Genomic DNA, 18,673 nt, shown 5'->3' on the forward strand with positions numbered 1-18,673 from the left:
GGTACTGCCTTAACCTCGGTTATCCGGTGATGTTTCGAGGATGGTTCTTTTCCATCAAGTTTTCGAGATGGACGCACATGTGCTTATTCTAAAAGGTGATGCTTCCTCTGTTAATCCTGAAGATTGGAGACCTATCACGCTTCTTAACGTTGAATATAAGATATTCACGACGGTTATCGTTCAACGTTTGAGGGCTCCGTTGAACTCCCTGGTGGGTTATCACCAGGCTTCATCTATGCCTGGACGAGAAATGTACAGCTTGTCCTTTACCACCCGGGATATCATAGCCTATACCCTGTCGCGATCTGCGCGTGGTTTACTTGTGTCTTTAGACCAAGAGAAAGCATTTAACCGACTAGAGCACACGTACTTCTTTAAAGTGCTCACAGCCCTTGGTTTTCCTGGTGCCTTTGTTGAATTAATTAGACATATTTACTCTGGTATAAAAAGCACACTAGTTCTAGATGGTTGGGAGAGTGCTGCCTTTTCTATTACACGTGGGGTCCGTCAAGGATGCCCTTTGTCTCCTGTCCTATTTGTCCTCAGCCTTGAGCCATTTTTGTGTGCTCTAGAAGCAGATTCGCATGTCCGGGGTCTTGCGCTTCCCGGCAGCAGTACCGTAAAAGTCACAGCTTTTGCTGACGACATAACCCTGTACCTTTCAGATGAAGATAGTCTTTCTCATAGCCTGCGTTTATTCTTCTAGTATGGGGACATTTCAGGTGCCGCGCTAAACCTCTCTAAATCCCGGTATTTGTTCATCGGCTATCCCAACTCCACACTTAGGTCCACATCTCTTCTTCAGCCGGCTGCCTCTCTTCGCATTTTAGGAATTCTATACAACCACTACGGCGTTTGTAACTCCGTTTGGTCAAACGCCCTCGATAAAGTAAAACAAAAATATGGCAGCATATCCACGGAGTGAACGATGGAGAGTGGGGCGAAGCATCCGTCCGTCCATTCGTTCTTGCTTGCGTCCGTCCATGCGTCCGTCTGTGTGACCGTCCATGCGTCCATCCACCCGTCCATCCGTGCGTATGTTCATGTGTCTGTTCATGCGTCCGCACGACCATCCGTGCGTTCGTCCCTGCGTTCGTCCATGCATCCGCCCCTGCGTCCGTTCATGCGTCCATCTGTCCATGCAGCCATCCATGCGTCCGTCCATGCATCTGTTTGTGTGTCCATTCGTCCATCTAGTCAACACTCCAAGTACTACCATCTGACATCTTTTCATCATATATTCCACATATAGAACCACCGCCATCCAGCGGACATTTTGAGGACTAAACGAGAGGTGACACACGCACACTTTCTTACGGCTTGCGCTTCGTGTATACTTCCCACTTTTAACCACCTCGAGTTTATGGTATGTACTAGTTCACTGTATTCATGGCACTGTGGCCCAACGCTCGCTAATTCTTTCTCAAACCAAGGAGGTTACGCCCAGCGAGTATAACGTAGCAACCTTTTCTTGTCAGATAGTGCTCAATGTACATACCAATGGCTGCTAATGGGGAATGAGAGACAGGAGAATTTGGCTTTTAGTTAACGCGCACGCTGCGAATTTTTTATTGTTCAAAAATTTCACGCTAGCTCAAATAAAAAAATGGACATCCTTCTACGGACAACTGTGAAGGCGGCTCTCGGCTTGTCTCCACACGCATTTACACAACGCCTCCTTCAACTTCGTGTTCACAACACCGTAACCGAACTCATCAAGGCCCAGCCTAACAGTCGGCTCCAACGGCTCAGGCAGACACGTCAGGATTGCGCTATCCTGTCTCGTCTTTGCTACCCGATTAAAAAAAAAACCCTCACAGATACCGCGACATAAACTAGCTTCTACTGTCCGCGCACTCATCAAAGTGCCTCCGATTCAACACAATATGAATCACTCCCGCCACGCCGGTCGTCGACGTGCCCGAGTTCAGGCTATGACACGCGTCTTTGGTGATGGTACCAGAGACTTACAAGTCCTTTACACTGATGTGTCACGCTACCCAGAGAAATCAGCCATGTGTTTAGCCGTGACAGACGACGCAGACGCCCTTGTGCCGTCTGCCACACTTCGCACTACATGCGTCTTTGGTGATGGTACTACAGACTTACAAGTCCTTTACACTGATGTGGCACGCTACCCAGAGAAATCAGCCATGTGTTTAGCCGTGACAGGTGACACAAACGCCCTTGTGCCGTCTGCCACACTTCGCACTACAGACAGTGGTTTGGCAGAGGAGGGAGCTCTCGCTCTGGCAGTTGTTCACGCTAAGAAACTTGTCGCATCACTCCCTTGCCACTATTGTAACAGATTCACAAGCTGCTCGCCGCGCTTTCGCTCAAGGACTTTTGGCTGCACATACACACAATATCCTCTCCTCTGTGTCACCGTCCGCATTTCATCCTGTGCGTATCGTCTGGACTCCTAGACACACCTCTCTTCATGGTAATGAACGCGTTCATGTGGTGGCCCGAGAGCTGACCGGCCGTGCACCATCGGAAGAGCTGTCCAATCCAAACGACGCATCGACAGAGCCACTAAACTATACAACGCTACGATGGAGTACTACCGACAGATCCGTTACACGTATCCTCCCCCTCATCATTCACTTAACAGAGCAGATGCTGTCGCTTGGCGGCAACTACAGACCAATTCATTTCTTTGCCTCTATATGCTAAATCACTTTCATCCTACTCTCTACCCATTTTACTGCCCCTTCTGGAGATGTTTAGCGACACTGTACCACTCCGCGTGCAAATGCTCTGCCCCACAAGGCGTTCCTCTCATTCCCAACCCCACCCCTGCCTCTTGAGAGTCTGCACTGCTCAGCTTACGCCGGCAGGAACAGCAGCAGCTGGTCCAGCGAGCTCGCAGGCTCGCGCAAGGCAATGGAGCGCTGGACTGAGGGCCCAACCCGAGGAAGGCTCAGTGTGCATTTGTTATTATTAAAGGTTTATTCTCTCTCTCTCTCTCTCTCTTATTGTTCAACAACTCACATGAGAAATCTCCCACCGGCACCACCTTGCAGGTCTAAGCGTAAGACATGTTACGTACTATGACGAGGGACGAACGGGTGCCGCTTTAAGGAGCTTCACCCCCGAAATTGAGAACGCCCGGGATTTCTACTCCCCGCTTCTTGAGCGGAGGCACCTTGCGCAGACTGTGTTCTGCGGTCGCATTTCGTACCTTTCTCGCGTGGAGCGGCTACCTTCACGCATCGTAAGGTCATTGCAGTCTGCCTTGTGTTCCTTTTTTTGGTCCGGTGACACTGATGATTGATTGATATGTGGTGTTTAACGTCCCAAAACCACCATATGATTATAAGAGACGCCGTAGTAGAGGACTCCGGAAATTTCGACCACCTGGGGTTCCTTAACGTGCACCCAAATCTGAGCACAGGGCGCTACAACATTTCCGCCTTCATCATAAATGCAGCCGCCGCAGCCGGGATTTGAACCCGCAACTTGCGGGTCAGCAGCCGAGTACCTTAGCCACTAGAACACCGCGGTGGGGTGGTCCAGTTTTAGTACTGCGTACGCTGCGTACGTGGCGGCGTTGCGTACGTAAGGACGCCACGTTCTGCGTAGTGCGCATGCGAAGACCGCAACGCGCACGTATCGCGTTACGTACGCAGCCGCTACGTACGCACGCATGAGATGCGTGCGTGCGTACTTATGAGCTGATCGCGCCGCTCTCGAACAAGTTCGCGACAGCGCGAGACTTCGTTTTGCGAAATGGTGGCATCGAAGGCAAGCACTGACCGGCTCTGTGGCTTAAAATATGGCCATAATCTGGCTATAACACTTGGATTGGCTCACATTGGCTGTCAACAACACGTGCTTCTATTTTGATCTACCAGATGACGCAACACGCTTCACGCTCGTTACGTACGCGGGTACTACGGCGTACTAAAAGCCGATTGGTGTCAAACGACACCACGTAACGCAAGGCGCTTGCGTGATGCGTACGTAGCACCATTCCGCAGTACTAAAACTCTCTACTGAGTTGCTTTCTCGTGCGGCGTTAGGACAGCAGCGTTACCAGGGAGGTTTTGCTTTCCCTTCGGTATCAATACGCTGCCGGCTACTAGCCCTGCGCTTCCTGTTGCACCTCCTACAAAGAGAGGAATCCTCCATGCGAACTCTGACACATCATTTTCTAGGCACTCACCTTAGGTATTTAATGCCTAATGTGCACCTTATTTGGGGCCCACAATCAGTAATACTTCCTTCGTTTTATGCAACAGCTGCCGCGTTTTTTCGTCATATCCAGTCAACTTGCCCTGAGGTAGATGTGTTAGACAATCCTATCGTTGACACAACAGCCGCTTTGTTGCTCCAGTTAGTTCCTCCGGCATGCCGCACCCGCTCTATTCGTGTGTCTTGAAGCACGCTGACGGCATCATTTCTGCCTGGCCACCACCGGGACTTCATGTGGCGGCTGGAGTGCGGCGTTCTTTCTACTCTTAACCGCCTCGAAAGGTGAAGAATGGTCCAGTCAGCAACATGTCCGAACTGCTCCCTACGGGAAACAAATCAGCATGTTTTAAGACAATGCGTCTTTGCTCGTGTTTTCTGGAGGGCCGTTGATGCTGGATTTCGTGGCCTCGGAGTAAACCGCTTTGTCTCTTCTAGATGTAGTTCTCGAGGCCGCTTCGCCTGCCTTCTCATTGTTGCTAGTGCCTACTGTCTTTGGCGTAATCGCTGTGAAGCTGTTGCAGCAGGCCGTCACCGCCGTGCTCCCTTCCCGATTTTGGAGCGACTGTACAGAGAAATACCATCTGTTTTGTCGGAGGAACACTTCTTTCTGGATGAGGAGGAATTCCTTCGACACTGGTCCTGCCCTTTTGTGTTCGTCTGCGAGAGCCGTGTAACACTTATTTTCAGGCCTGCCTGGTCTTGGTAGGTTAATCTTTGTTTAGCACTCGCACAAATACCTTGTAAATACTATGTACATACCTAACATACAGACCTTTACATTTCATTTGTGTGTTCTTCGTTTACCGTGTATTGCGCATATGTAGACATATCATTTTGTAACAATTCTTATGTATCTGTGTATGTTGTGTTACGTGTACATATGTAAACATATTTTTTTGTAACAGCTTTCGGTGTGTCTGGGGATGTTGTGTTCTGTCGCGATGTTCTGTTGGATTGTAATTGATGTTCACTGTTCGTGAGAATAAATTTCTTTAAACAGTTGTTCGACTTACTAAAGGCCCCCGGGATAGCATAACGCTCTCTCATAGTAGGGTACCTAGTACTCTGAATCGTTAACCACTCTTTCTAAAGAACAGTCTTAGTCGTTATTGAATATCCGTCTTCTTGTCTGAGGAGCTCCATCAAATAAGATGCCCATGGGATGGCCCTAGGCTCTCCCATAGTGCAGTACCAAGTACTCAAGATCATTACCCACTTTTTCCAAAGAATCATGAAGCGTCACTGATATCATTTTCACGGGACAGCTTTCAGCTCGCTTATAGTAGAGTACCAAGTACTCTAAATAGTTCACCCATTTTTCTAAACACGTAAAATTGGCATGGCTTATCGCTCTCTCATAGCTGATTACACCCACGGCCGGGATCGTGAATCAGTTTTTTCTAACACAATTCCACTTTAGCAATTTTTTTAAAACCTCCTTGGTTTTAGCAAGGTTTAGCGAGGGTTGGGTGGCCGGGCTCGTCAACCATTTTTGCTAAACACACATTTCCACTCCAGCATTTCTTTAACCTCTTTGGTTTTAGCAAGGTTTAGCGAGGGTTGTACTGCAGTGCCATGGAACTAGCGGCGGCGAAAGGTAGAATCAAGACACGAAGCGCAGGCCATAAGAGAGTGCGCGCGTGCCGCTCCTGTACAGTGATATTTCGTACTACGCCGAATAATTCCCATTCAACGACATGAAAATTCCCTATTTCAGGAATTTTCCCCTGCAAACGTTGACGATATTTCCAGCATATTTCCCTGCACAATGGTACTAATTTCCGCCCCCATTCAAGGACACACATACTATAATTACAAGTGTCTCACATACTGAAGACTTTTGAAGTCACGACTAACCCCTCCACTGCCACACAACAAAAGCACAACTTCATTAATCCATTGATGGATTGATATGTGGGGTTCAACGTCCCAAAACCACCATATGATTATGAGAGACGCCGTAGTGGAGGGCTCCGGAAATTTCGACCACCTGGGGTTCTTTAACGTGCACCCAAATTTGAGCACACGGGCCTACAACATTTCCGCCTCCATCGGAAATGCAGCCGCCGCAGCCGGGATTTGAACCCTTGACCTGCGGGACAGCAGCCGAGTACCTTAGCCACTAGACCACCGCGGCGGGGCAACTTCATTAATCCATGTGCTGTTAGTACGCAGCGCATTGTGGGCTTCAAGTTTAACACCAATAGTGAACCAGAAATCACTCCACGTAAATATCAGAAAGAAATCTCAAAGGCTACGCTTACGTGGTGCAATGGCGAGTGGTGCATACAATGGTACAAATGTTTAAGTTACCTTTTCGTCAGCTTTTCTTTATTTCTTCGCATTTAAATTGCAGTTACTCCTAAAAACGTCCCCTATACTTTCCCTGGACTTAGTGTCTGTTAGCTCTCATCACGGTGTAAGAAACTACTCTTACACCGTGGCTCTCATTGATATTGTGTCCAACAAAGAAAACAAGCCCTTAAAGTTCCACTTCATTCAACGTGGCCGGAAATATTTCCTTTCTCTCTCAGCTGCACGCAACAAATTGCGGCGTGCACTCGATCCGCTCGAACGGGTCGCTAAAATGCGGAAGCAGGAAGGCGAGGCTCACTCTGAACTTATGAAGGTCAAGTGCACGTAGGAAAAAAAAAAAAAGAAAGAAAGAGAAGACCGGAGTGACGTCGGACGAGAAACAAGTCTTCTTGCTCGTGCATGCAGCGCGTGTTTGGCTCCCCCACTTTATGTGCCTGAAGATAAAACAGCTCAATTTTCTCGCTGCTGGGCTCTCACGTTCGATGAGACGCGCGAGGAAGCGCAGTCAAAGTGACCGTGGGAATCCCAAGACGTGGGTTTACGCAAGGCGTCAGCGGAAACCGCAGGCGTCAGGCGTTAGTGGCGAGGGTGAATGTGTAAAAGCCTACCCGCAAATGGAGAGAGTCCACTTAAAGATGAGGCCTAGTGAGCAACACGTAGGAAGTCGTCAGTAAGATAAGACACGAAAGTCAAGGAGGGGCAATGCCGCTGTAACAGCCGCATTTTCCTACTCGCGTGGTGTCACTGGTTTTGACGGCGTGTTCTCTGGTATATACGATCTGTAGTTCTTAACAAAATACGTCATTGTCTTGTAAAAGTACCAGGGTATTTGACCTACAGTGTTGCGTGAACACTTCCCCGTGCCGGAAAGGCTTATTACAAATTAATTACAATTCATTGACGTTGACCTTACCCCTGTACCGGCTGCGAGGTTTTTTGCAAGCACACTTGAAAATGAGAACGAGTAGTGTTTGTTTTCTCCGTAGCTTTACGGGGTTGAGACCGATACTTTCATGAATTCCTGACTGCTTCTTCAGGCCCTGGAAACGGGACGGCTCTAGGCTCTCCCATAGTCGAGTTCTCGGTACTCGAAATCGTTAGCCACTTTTTCTAAACACACTGTTAAACGCCACACAGCATACGTAGTACTCTAAATCGTCCAACATTACTTCCATAACAGATGGCCAGCCTTTTTACGCGCTGAACTAGAACGACGAAGAGCCAGTCGACTCCATAATCCGTAGTGCTTGTAAGGCGGCCTTGTGACTACCTGTAAATACGTCAACCAGCAAATTACTTGAGCTCGGCGTGCACACCACGTATGCCACAGTAAATGCGGCAGCTTTCATCTCTCGAAGAAACCTAAGTAAAACACGGTCTGGCAGAGAGATCCCGACACGGCTAGGTATACCACCATACCCCCAACCCTTGGACGAGAAATTGACAGGCGTGCGAGAAGCCATCCATCGCATTATTTCGGTTGCGATTTTGTTGAAAAATATCACCAGAAAGTAAAACACAAGAAGGAGAGAAGAACGAGTCAAGTGGCTTAACAAACCATGAACAGCGAACACAACAGTCACACACTCGTACGTTGACGCGGCCAGATAAAACTGGGCGAAATCAGTAGCAACAGCAGTTGACTAGAATTTGAAGACGGTCACGAGTGCCTCTCTACGCACTTTCTCAACCGCCAAGGCGGAGTCCTTTGCCTTGGTTATAAGAGAGCAAGAACATAGAGCAGAAGAACAATCAATCATAATATCAGACTCACAAGAAGCATGCCGAATTCGTATTAACAGACGTTTACCCGCAAAAATAACTAAACTGGTTGCACTTTTCTTAATCAAGAGACACCCACTCATTTGGTGCCCCGCACGCTGGCCTAAAGAGGACTGAGAGAGCGGACGCTTTAGCAAGTTTGATGAACCGAGAGCAGCGTATTTTGTATGTGTAAGTGATTCTTAAAAGAAGGAAAATAAGATAAAAGTGAGCCCCATAGCTGTCTGCATCATAGTGCGACACCTCAACAGTAGCTCACGAGGGACGGGGGCAAGCAAAGATTAAAAGGGATAGGGAGGAATAAGAGAGATAGGAATAGAAATATAGATAGGAGCAGGGATAGAGAGACCCACATACGAAAATAAGAAGAAAATGGGAAAGACGGACATGGTCGCAGAAGTGCGAGGACGGGGCACCACTCAGCGAGAGCTCTTGTCGGCGTCGGGCAAGCCAGTCGACCAGAGCTGCGCTGTCGTCGGAGATCGTGGGTCGCAACCGGTCCGCACGAAATCCAGCGAGCGAGTCGAGAGTAGCGTCAGCCTCCCGCAAACGAATCCCACTCAATGGCTCCCCAGGACACCTTGCAAGACATTCTTGCAAAAAAAAATAATTAATGCCCTTCATCCTCCCTCTGTCGCTTGAAGTGGAAGACGCTACGAATCTGCGCAAGGTGCAGACGGGAGTCTTTTTAAATTTATCTCGGCTCAGCAAAATATATTCTACATTGTACCGTGACGCTTGTAAGTGGTGCGGCGGTTTGCCAACTTTATATCACATCTCTTTGGAATATGACCGAAAGCAGGAGAACGTAAAATCTTTTTTTTAGACAGCAGCATTGTTGGAAATTTGGAGCAGTGGGAGGCACAGCTTGCCAGCTAGAACCCAGAGGTGCAATTATCGCTCCTGAGTCAAGTCAGGCGAGCGGCGCAAGCCAGTGGGGCCCCAGCCAACAGGCTTCTAAATAACCCTTTTCTGCCCCTCCCTTAAAATAAAGTTTTCTTCTCCTTGATAGCTGTACCATGGCAGAGTACGAAGTGCTCCAAATCCCGCGCTTGATAAGTCTTGGCAGTTTCGAACCAGCTCGCTGCTCTCGTCGACCACTCTTTCCAAACACACAGGAGAGAGAGAGAAAGAGAGAGAGAGAAAGAGAGAGAGAGAGAGAGAGAGATGGAAGGAAAGGCAGCCGAGTGGCGAACCGGACACACGACCAGTTTGCTACCCTACAGAAGGAAGAGATAAAAGAGGAAAAGAGATAGAAGAGAGGTGGTCGCTCAGATAGGTTGAGTTCAGATACTTTAGTAGCGCTTTAATTGATTTCTGCACTATCGAACATCTTACGAGCAAGAACATTACGGTGATAGTTCAAGCTGCTTAATGATTCACGATTGACTGGGAAGAAACTGACTCACATATAGTTCTATTCTGCATTGTAAACGCGCGCTGCCGCATTTGACGCTCTATATGTTGTTTCTCTGTGGTGTTTTTGCATGCGCTCATACGGGGCGACAGGTTGCAGGTTCGATTCAATGGTCACGGCCTCCTTTTGATTGTCAACAGAGACTGCATGCGAAAACAGTCCTGTATTGGATAGGTTGACAAAGCACATTTGGTATTAATTAACACAAAAGTCCTCGTTTCGACAGGTGAGCTTGGCATTAGAGTCAGCTTTGTAGAACTTGATGCGCAAAAGCTGTTCTGTCGAAGGCTGGTCGATATATGTCACTATTCCGTGTACCTGTGCCCTCCATGGGCGTGGGTTGTCAATTTATAGGCTTTTCAGTAACATGTGGTGCGTATCCTTACATTGTCAAGGGCATAAAATGCGGCGTTGCAGACTGGCTAACTCTCCTACACACTCCGAGACTTCATCTATCTATCTATCTATCTATCTATCTATCTATCTATCTATCTATCTGTTCATCTATCTATCTATCTCTGTATGTTTGCTTAAGCTTCAGCTGTGCTTGATCAAAGGGAGCACGCTAGCGGTTACTTACTACCATACAGGTTGAATTCAACTGGCGCTTCGCCAAGGCGGAAGCCGCTCCTGCTGTTATACATAGATTGAGGCACGTGTAGAAGCCAGTACAAAAACGTACAGACCATTTCGACCTGTAACACGAATATATTGCACCTTTCTTTTCCTTATGCTGAAAAAATAGTGCTGCAGTGGAGCTTGCAATGCTACGCAATGACGCGACAGACGGCGCTATATTGTACACTGTAATATATAGCTTGGGCATTGTATCGCATTGTACCGGGTAGTGTGACGAATAGCATAGGCGCTCGTAATTTGTTTCAGTCAGCAAGGTAGTTCTCCTTTATTATATTTTTTCTGTTTCTTATATGTACGTGCGCTCAGTTTCTCGCAAATCAATTCCCATGATGGTCATCGCGAAGCATCAAAACCCAGAGCGGAAGATAATATTAACAGCTATTGATGTAAAATTTATGTGGGCAAAGCTGTTACACGCATCCGCCTGGCATATTTGACCATCTGTTGTCAGATGCAGTTTGTTCTGGCACGTTCTGCAAAGTACACGCGACCGTGCAAGTTCGTCATTGTCTCCATGCCTACGAACGACCTGAAATCCTGTGCGACGGCAGTGGCACAGACAGCAAACAGCAGAAATTGCCGCCAATGCGTGACACCTCCTAAACATGGCACACCTGCTGCGCATATGGAGGGAGAGTGTTAGCAGCATTACGCAACAGATCCATTCTTTCTCCCTGCCATTATTACTAACACATAAGGATTGTACTGTGGGATATATCACTTGCATATTTATTTGCATCATTTCTGTTAACGTATAGTACCCTTATATAAATGCACACAGCAGCACGCACAGCGCGTTTGCCATGCCACCCGGTGACTGCGTTCCGTAGGAAAGCGTATGGTTATGCTTCTTATATCGCGAATGTCTTCTTTTTTATGTATGTGAATGTCAGCCACGTGTGCTCCGAGCTATCGTGCAAGGCTATGCAACAAGACGATGCTGTACCTATTTCCAAGCTGTTCCCAGACAAATGTCGGTCACGTTTGTCCAAAGAATGACGAGAGATCGTCGCTCACGAATGCGAACGACCGCTCATGCCTTTCTTTGTCTTACATTCTGTGTGACAAGGCCATTTTGTTTTTCGTTTGTGTTTAGCTAGTGCCGAAAATAATAGCAGCTTTGTGCTTCAGCCGGCGCTACAAACGATTGGCACTACAGAAATGGTGGCTTCTGACGCCAGTATTCTGAGAAGTATGTAATAACTCTCATCAAAGCAAGCATATATACTGCAGCAGTATACGGTACGTGTCTCGGACTAGTTGGAATAGCACACTGCGTTTTTGGACACGCTTGACAAATACAAAAGCACAGTGTGGCAAATACACACACACACACACACACACACACACACACACACACACACACACACAAATAAAACGCTTCTGTGTGTGCTGTTCTGTGTGCCTCACAGTGTGCTTGTCTCTATCAGGCGCATCTCAAAATACAGGGGGCGTATACGTAAAACCAGATATGTGTTAATTATTACCCGTATAAATATATCAATCCTTCCTAAAAGGTCAGCTCGTATTTGGCTCATTTCATACATTTCTGTTTGTCATTGACTAACAGTAAAGTACTGTCACTTACCTGTAACGTTCCCTGGCTCCTCTAGAGAGACTGCCCCTCATTCTACCACATCATCTTCTCGCATGCGCGCGTTTGCCGCATCTGAATGAATATATAAAAACGCGCCGACCTAGACGGTCCTCTACGTCGTCACACTATTCTCTGCTGACGCCTCTCTCAGAAACGCCCTTTCTCTCCCCCTTCTCTTTCAGGCTGGCCGGACAATGTCCTCACAGTAGAGTCAACTCCACTTGCTTGATGGACAAGGCTTGATGGACCGAGAGAAGTGCAAACACCCTTTGTTCCTTCCCTCTGTGTGTCTAACGTGCCCCGATTTGGATTCTGCATTGTTCACTTGCGAAGGCTTCCTCGAGAGAAGCGAGTTTGTGGTCCTTCTGTATTACTAGTAGTGCAGCCTTGGAGTCTGTCGTGAGCTACAGCCCCAACGCATCAAGCCTGTCAGTGCCTTGTGTCGACACTGGCACATCGCTCCTGTGTGAACAACAAAGCAGAAACAAACCGAAAAGCCAATAATTGAGGGTAAGACGAAACGAAAGGTCATGACAACCACGTCCACGCCCTGACAATCAAAGGTGCTCTTTGGTACTTTCTAATGAGAGAGAGAGAGAAATAAACGTTTATTTAAAAACAGTGTTCCGAGTGAGGCCCGGTGTCACCCTAAGGTGGGAGGGTTCCCTAGTCCAGGAACCCTATGGCTTCGACTGCCCTCTTGGCCCTGGCGACGAGTGGTCGCTGGTCATCCAGGTCTTCAAGGACGAGCTTGGCCTCCCACGTTTCTATTAGGTGGTCGTCGTTTATTCTTGGGGCTTGGTCTCGCTCTAGTTGCACGTCGTGGTTTGCATGGCACTGACATTCCAGGAGCAAGTGTGCCAGGGTGTCTGGTACGCTGCAGAGCGGGAACATGTAGCCATGTGTCGTTGGGTAGAAGCGGTGCATTGATATGACACGTATGTAAGTGTTGCTTTGTAGGCGTCTGAAAATCACGCTCTCTTCTTTGGTTAGTCTTGGATGAGGTGGACGGTACACCCGTTGCTCCAGTTTGTAGTGTTGAAGTAGCGACGAGTAGGTGTTTTCTACTACCTCCATCCCTGCAGCCACAAATCGGGTATCCTTTGGTCTTATGGCAGCACAGCTGACGTGCTCGCGGGCAGCGGCGTGAGCCGCTTCAGTTCCCTGTAGACCCTCGTGTCCAGGAACCCAGATTACGCAGGTATATGGAAGTGGAGAGCTTCGCCGTTGCAGGATGTTGTTTGCGTCGGCTGAGACGTGGCCCTTCACATTATTCCGGCAAGTGGCTTGCGAGTCAGTGAAAATCACCGCGGCGTCTTTACATGTGGTGGTGGCGAGAGCGATTGCCGCTTCTTCCGCTGCGTCTGACTTGCGTGACTCCCCTGAGAGCAATCGACGCGATCGGACGCGTCTGCACCGAGCTCCGGAGTTTTCCGATGTTTCAGTAGGAAGACGTGCCATAGCTCAAGATTTCTTGTACGAATGGTTTCTGCAAATCATACCGGTCCCGAGGATACAACTTTCCGACAGATATTGGTCACAATTTTCAAGTAAGCTTTTCATCTTTTCACGCCACGCCGGCAAGATCCGCCACTGGACGCCTAAGCCTAGCGACGCTACACCGAACGCCGCTGTCGCGGCCGCTGGGACACTAGCCGACATGGAAATCGAGGTCGACGGCGTCGAAATCTCTCTCGAAGAATGGTCAGACGATTCCTGGACACCACCTCAAGGTTTCCGAGCCCAGGCGAAACGTCACCAGGCACTTAAGCAACAAGCCCAAATGAACGACGCGCAAGTAAGCAAAGCCCCCAAAACTCCACCAACCCCCCGGCCGCCGCCGGAACTGAAACGCCATCCCTTGCCAAGACTGCCGTCGCACACGTACCACATCGTGGGACGCCCCAAGACACCCATTGACCTCACGCGCACATCACCCGGAGACTTGCAGAGAGCACTGCTTAAAGCGGCATCTCTGTGTGACCTGGACCCAGCCAAGCGTGATCAACTACGCATACACCCAAGGAATAACACTTTCACCGTTAGTGTGGCAACCACCGACCGAGCAATCGCGTACCAACGCATCACATCAATCCTCCTCGGAGAAGACCGGCAGATTGAGCTACACATGTACGCCCCGCCACCAGACGACGCGATACGAGGCATTTCTTTCTACGCCCACACGTTCCCCACCGATGATGAGACGCTGAAGGACCTTCAAGACAGCAACCCTGACTACCAAATAGTAGGTGGCCGACGCATGGGAAAAACGAAGAATTTACTTATAACGCTGCTCGGGGACCACCTACCTAGATGGCTTCTACACCGTGGAGGTCTCATTCGAGTATACCCTTTCCATCCCAAAGTAGACGCATGCTTCAACTGCCGGAAGACCGGGCACCGCTCCGATGTGTGCCCTCAACCTAGGCGCCGACGCTGCCCGCGTTGCGGAGAAGACCACGAGCCACCGCCGCAAGGAACGCCACCAACATGCCAAGCACGCTGTATCGTCTGTCAAGGAGGACACATGACGAACAGCTCAAGATGCGAGTACCGCTTCGCCAAAAAGTCTGAACCACTTAACGCAGCACAAGCAGGAAAGACGCTACAAACCGAGTCACCAGCGACGCAGCAAACCTCAAATGACGATAGCCCGCCTGCCTTGGACGAGCGTAACTACCCCAGTTTCGGGACATCACAAACGCCGACGAAACGCGACAGCCGATCGAAGTCACGATCTCGCCAGGGTCAAGCAGCCTCCCACTCTAGGTCCAAATCAAGAACCCGATCATCAAGTCGCATCCCACATGCTGATATATCCAAAGCACCACCAAGCAACCCTAGTGTAGCATGGGCGCCAAGCGCAGCGTCTCCGCTGCCATCATCTCCCCCGCAGCCATCGAAACCGTGCGCCTCAACGCATGACCCGCTCGTCAAGGAACTTACGCAAACAATCAATGCGTTAAAATCCCAAATGGCGACGCAACAAGCTCAGATCGAAGTGCTCCTTGCGCAGAACCGCTCCCTAGAAAGTAAACTGGCAAAGGCCAGCCAGTCCGTGCATAATTCAACTCAACAGCCCCAACCACCCGCAGCAGCCAAACGCAAAGCAACGACTTCCACGGAAACGCTGCAATCCGAAGAGGACATGACGGCGCGAATTATTGAAATGGTCAACGCATCCGTTGCTGAAGCCCTCCGCACGACAGTCCAAACCACGGTCGTCAACGCCGTTCGTGCCGCCGTAACAGAAGCCTTCGCAACCGTAGACTCACGCCTAACGAACATAGAGACACGGTTCTCAAACATGGAAGCCACCGTAAACAACACCGTAGCCGGATTAGAAGCACTCAGAACTGCCACAGACACCAGTTTTGCAGTAATCAAGCAAAGCATGGCCAGAGCACCAGCTATCACACGCAACCGAGTGACCTCTCACTCTTCCACCCAGCACAGCGAACCCACGACGGCCTCAAGTAATGCTCCAGCTGCTGCATCATGGCCAGCACCCACTTGACTATATGGCAGTGGAACTGCAGGGGCTTTCGTAAAAAGAAAGCCCACCTGCAGCTACTCGTACAAGAAACACAACTGCCCAATTGCCAAACGCCTCCAGACGTCATCGCACTACAAGAAACAATGGCTTCTGTCTCACTCCCTGGTTACATCGCTTTCCAACAATTCACCGACTCGCACAACCAAGAAGCCCCAAGTACAGGCACGCTCGTCCACAAGAGCCTCACGGCGAAACAACACGACTTAGAATTCTCGGACATTCCACACACGGTCGTTGAAATTCTTCCGCGAAAACGCTCGCACCAATCAGTCTTCATCCTCAACGTATATTGCGCACCCCGGGCACGCGCCGACGACTTCAACCTGCTCTTCCAGAAAACCACATCGCTTTCTCGAGGCGCACAACTGCTTATACTGGGCGATTTCAACGCCAGGCACCCTGACTGGGGCTACCTGCAGGCGAACAAACGAGGCAAGAAGCTATGGCAACTCGGTCAGGACCTCCGGCTCACTCTACTAAATGACCTGCAGCAGTCACCAACCCGCATAGGAAACAGCGTGTGTAGGGACACGTCACCCGATCTCACATACTGCAAGAATATTGCGCAGGCCAGATGGGAGAACACCTGTCAACTCGCTGGTAGTGACCACTACATCATTGCCATCCAGGTACAGACGTCCGCTGGCAAGAGAGTACACAACGCCCTCGCTCAAATCACGGAGTGGCCAAAATTTAGAGACATCCGTGAAAGTGAAGCCCCAGAACGCATAACAAACCTCAAGGAATGGACAGCCTCCCTAAACGACCACGTGCGACGCACAACGCGCGAAAGTAAAGCAGCAGAGGAAACGCCTGCCACAGACTCTCGTCTTCTCCACATGTGGGACGCACACGCCAGCCTGCTGCGCAGATGGCAGAAGCAGCGCTACAATAAGAAATTGCGTCGCCGCATACAGGCCCTCTCTGAAGAAATTGAGCGACACAGTACCTACCTCGCCCGCCAACAATGGGGCCAGCTGTGCAGCGGACTCAACGGACAGCTAGGCAACAAGAAGACGTGGCACCTGTTACGCCACTTACTGGATCCCGACGACTCGAAAACAGCCGCACGGCACAGACTTAAGCGACTTGTCCACCAACACCCCGGATCAGACGAAGATCTACTAATTGAACTGGCGGACAAATACATCAACCAAGCCCATCAACCAGCGACACCGCTACCACCCTATGAAGGTAAACCAAATCCAACTCTTGATGCCGACATCACAGAAGCCGAAGTGTATGCAGCCATTCTAAAGCTTCGCACAACTTCGGCACCAGGTCCAGACGGCGTCTCGAACAAAACAATCCGCAACCTAGACGCAAGGTCAGTAACTGCCCTTACTGAATATTTCAATGACTGCTGGCATGCCGGAAATATACCAGAAGAATGGAAGCACGCGAAAATAGTGTTTATACCAAAGCCCGGAAAAAAGGCAGACTTATCAAATCTTCGCCCCATCTCGTTAACTTCATGCCTTGGCAAACTATTTGAGCACGTGGTCTTGGCTCGGCTAGAAACACTTGCAGAAGAGCAAGACCTTTTCCCTCCAACCATGCTCGGTTTTCGCGCCCACTTATCTACTCAAGACGCCCTCGTACAAATCTACCACGATTTGTTGAAAGACCCCGTACGTGCGGGCACGCGAGCAATGCTAGGCATAGACCTACGCAAGGCGTTCGATAATGTAACACATGAAGCGATAGCCCAGCACTTGGCTTCAACAAACCCTGGGGAACGTATTTACAACTACGTGTGCTCTTTCCTCCAAGGCCGTACTGTGGAACTTTCCCTGATTGACAGCAACGCCACGAAGAGACTTGCCCTATCCAACAAAGGCACGCCACAGGGAGCTGTTCTTTCACCTTTCCTCTTCAACCTTGTAATGAGCCAACTCCCACAGTTACTAGACTGCATACCCAATATCCGACACACCCTATACGCGGACGACGTGACGGTATGGACCACTACTGGCTCCGACGGACAGATCGAGGAGGCACTGCAACGTGCTGTGGACACAGTGGCCGGATACGTCGCGTGTGCAGGTCTCGAATGCTCAGTGGAGAAATCTGAACTCCTCCTTCTTCGTCCTCCTGACTACCGTAAGGTTAAACACCCGCCACTACCAACCATCACTCTCAGAATGGCCGGATCCGAAATACCGATAGTGCAGCACATGCGGGTACTCGGCCTTCACGTACAAGCCGGCAGGGGCAATACCGTCGCACTAGAGAGGCTTGCGGTCACCGTCACTCAGACTGCCCGTCTGTTAGGAAGAATCTCCGCGCGGAAACACGGCATGAAAGAAAAGGAACTTCTCCAGCTGTTAAACGCCTTCGTAACCACAAGAATAACTTATGCCTTACCGTACCTACGACTCCTCCAGGCTGAAAAAGAAAAAGTAGACAGACTTATTCGCACAGTCCACAAGATCGCTTTGGGCCTCTCCCGCACCACATCGACCATGCACCTCCTCAGCCTTGGAATTCACAATACAATAGATGAACTTATCGAGGCTCACCGAACTGCACAAATTGAACGATTGCGTGGTAGTAAAACCGGAAGATGGATACTTCAACGTATCGGAATTCCCTCGTCACCAAGCGGACAAGACTTGATCTCGCTACCGCCTCTCCTCAGACAGCGCTTCATTGTGCAGCCGCTGCCGAAAAACATGCTGGCCGGCATTCATGACGGTAGACGATCAGCCCGCGCCAGAAACCTTCACAATACCTATGGTACGAACACAAAAGTGGCTCACGTCGACGCGGCAAGCTACCCAACCCCCAAACAAGCCTTTGCAATCAACGTCTCGTCGAAACGTACCCCAGTCGATATAGAGCCTACCACGAGGTGCGCCGGCTCCATACGCACACAAGACCCAACCGAGGCCGAAGAAGCTGCCATAGCACTCGCCGCAATGGCCGGTTTTGAAACAATTATCAGTGACTCCAAATCTGCTATCATCCGATTTGCCCGGGGCACTGTTTCCCCAACCACGGCGCGCATCCTCCGTCCTCTGCCCCGAGCGGCACGCAACGCCTCAGGCGACACTACTGCCAGCAGCACCGACGATGACGATCCTCGTTTAATCCAACTCATCTGGGTCCCAGCGCACGCAGGAAACCCGGGCAACGAAGCCGCCCACAGACAAGCTCGAGGACTCGT

General features: G+C 49.8%; 1 protein-coding gene across 2 annotated transcripts in view; it reads right to left on the bottom strand.

Annotated features, from left to right (window-relative positions):
- LOC119160983 (scoloptoxin SSD14-like) overlaps positions 1 to 18,673 on the bottom strand; it is a 236,204-nt gene that overhangs the window by 192,051 nt on the left and 25,480 nt on the right. Inside the window, exon 1 of one of the 2 annotated variants that reach the window (XM_075889793.1) lies at positions 11,940 to 12,076. The exons of the other annotated variant lie outside the window; for it this stretch is intronic. The gene's annotated coding sequence lies outside the window, so the exon portion shown is untranslated. Of the gene's footprint in view, positions 1 to 11,939; positions 12,077 to 18,673 lie in introns of those variants that run through there. 2 annotated transcript variants of the gene reach the window in all.

This window comes from Rhipicephalus microplus, chromosome 3, assembly GCF_043290135.1.
Source record: "Rhipicephalus microplus isolate Deutch F79 chromosome 3, USDA_Rmic, whole genome shotgun sequence".
NCBI classification, from domain to species: Eukaryota; Metazoa; Arthropoda; class Arachnida; order Ixodida; family Ixodidae; genus Rhipicephalus; species Rhipicephalus microplus.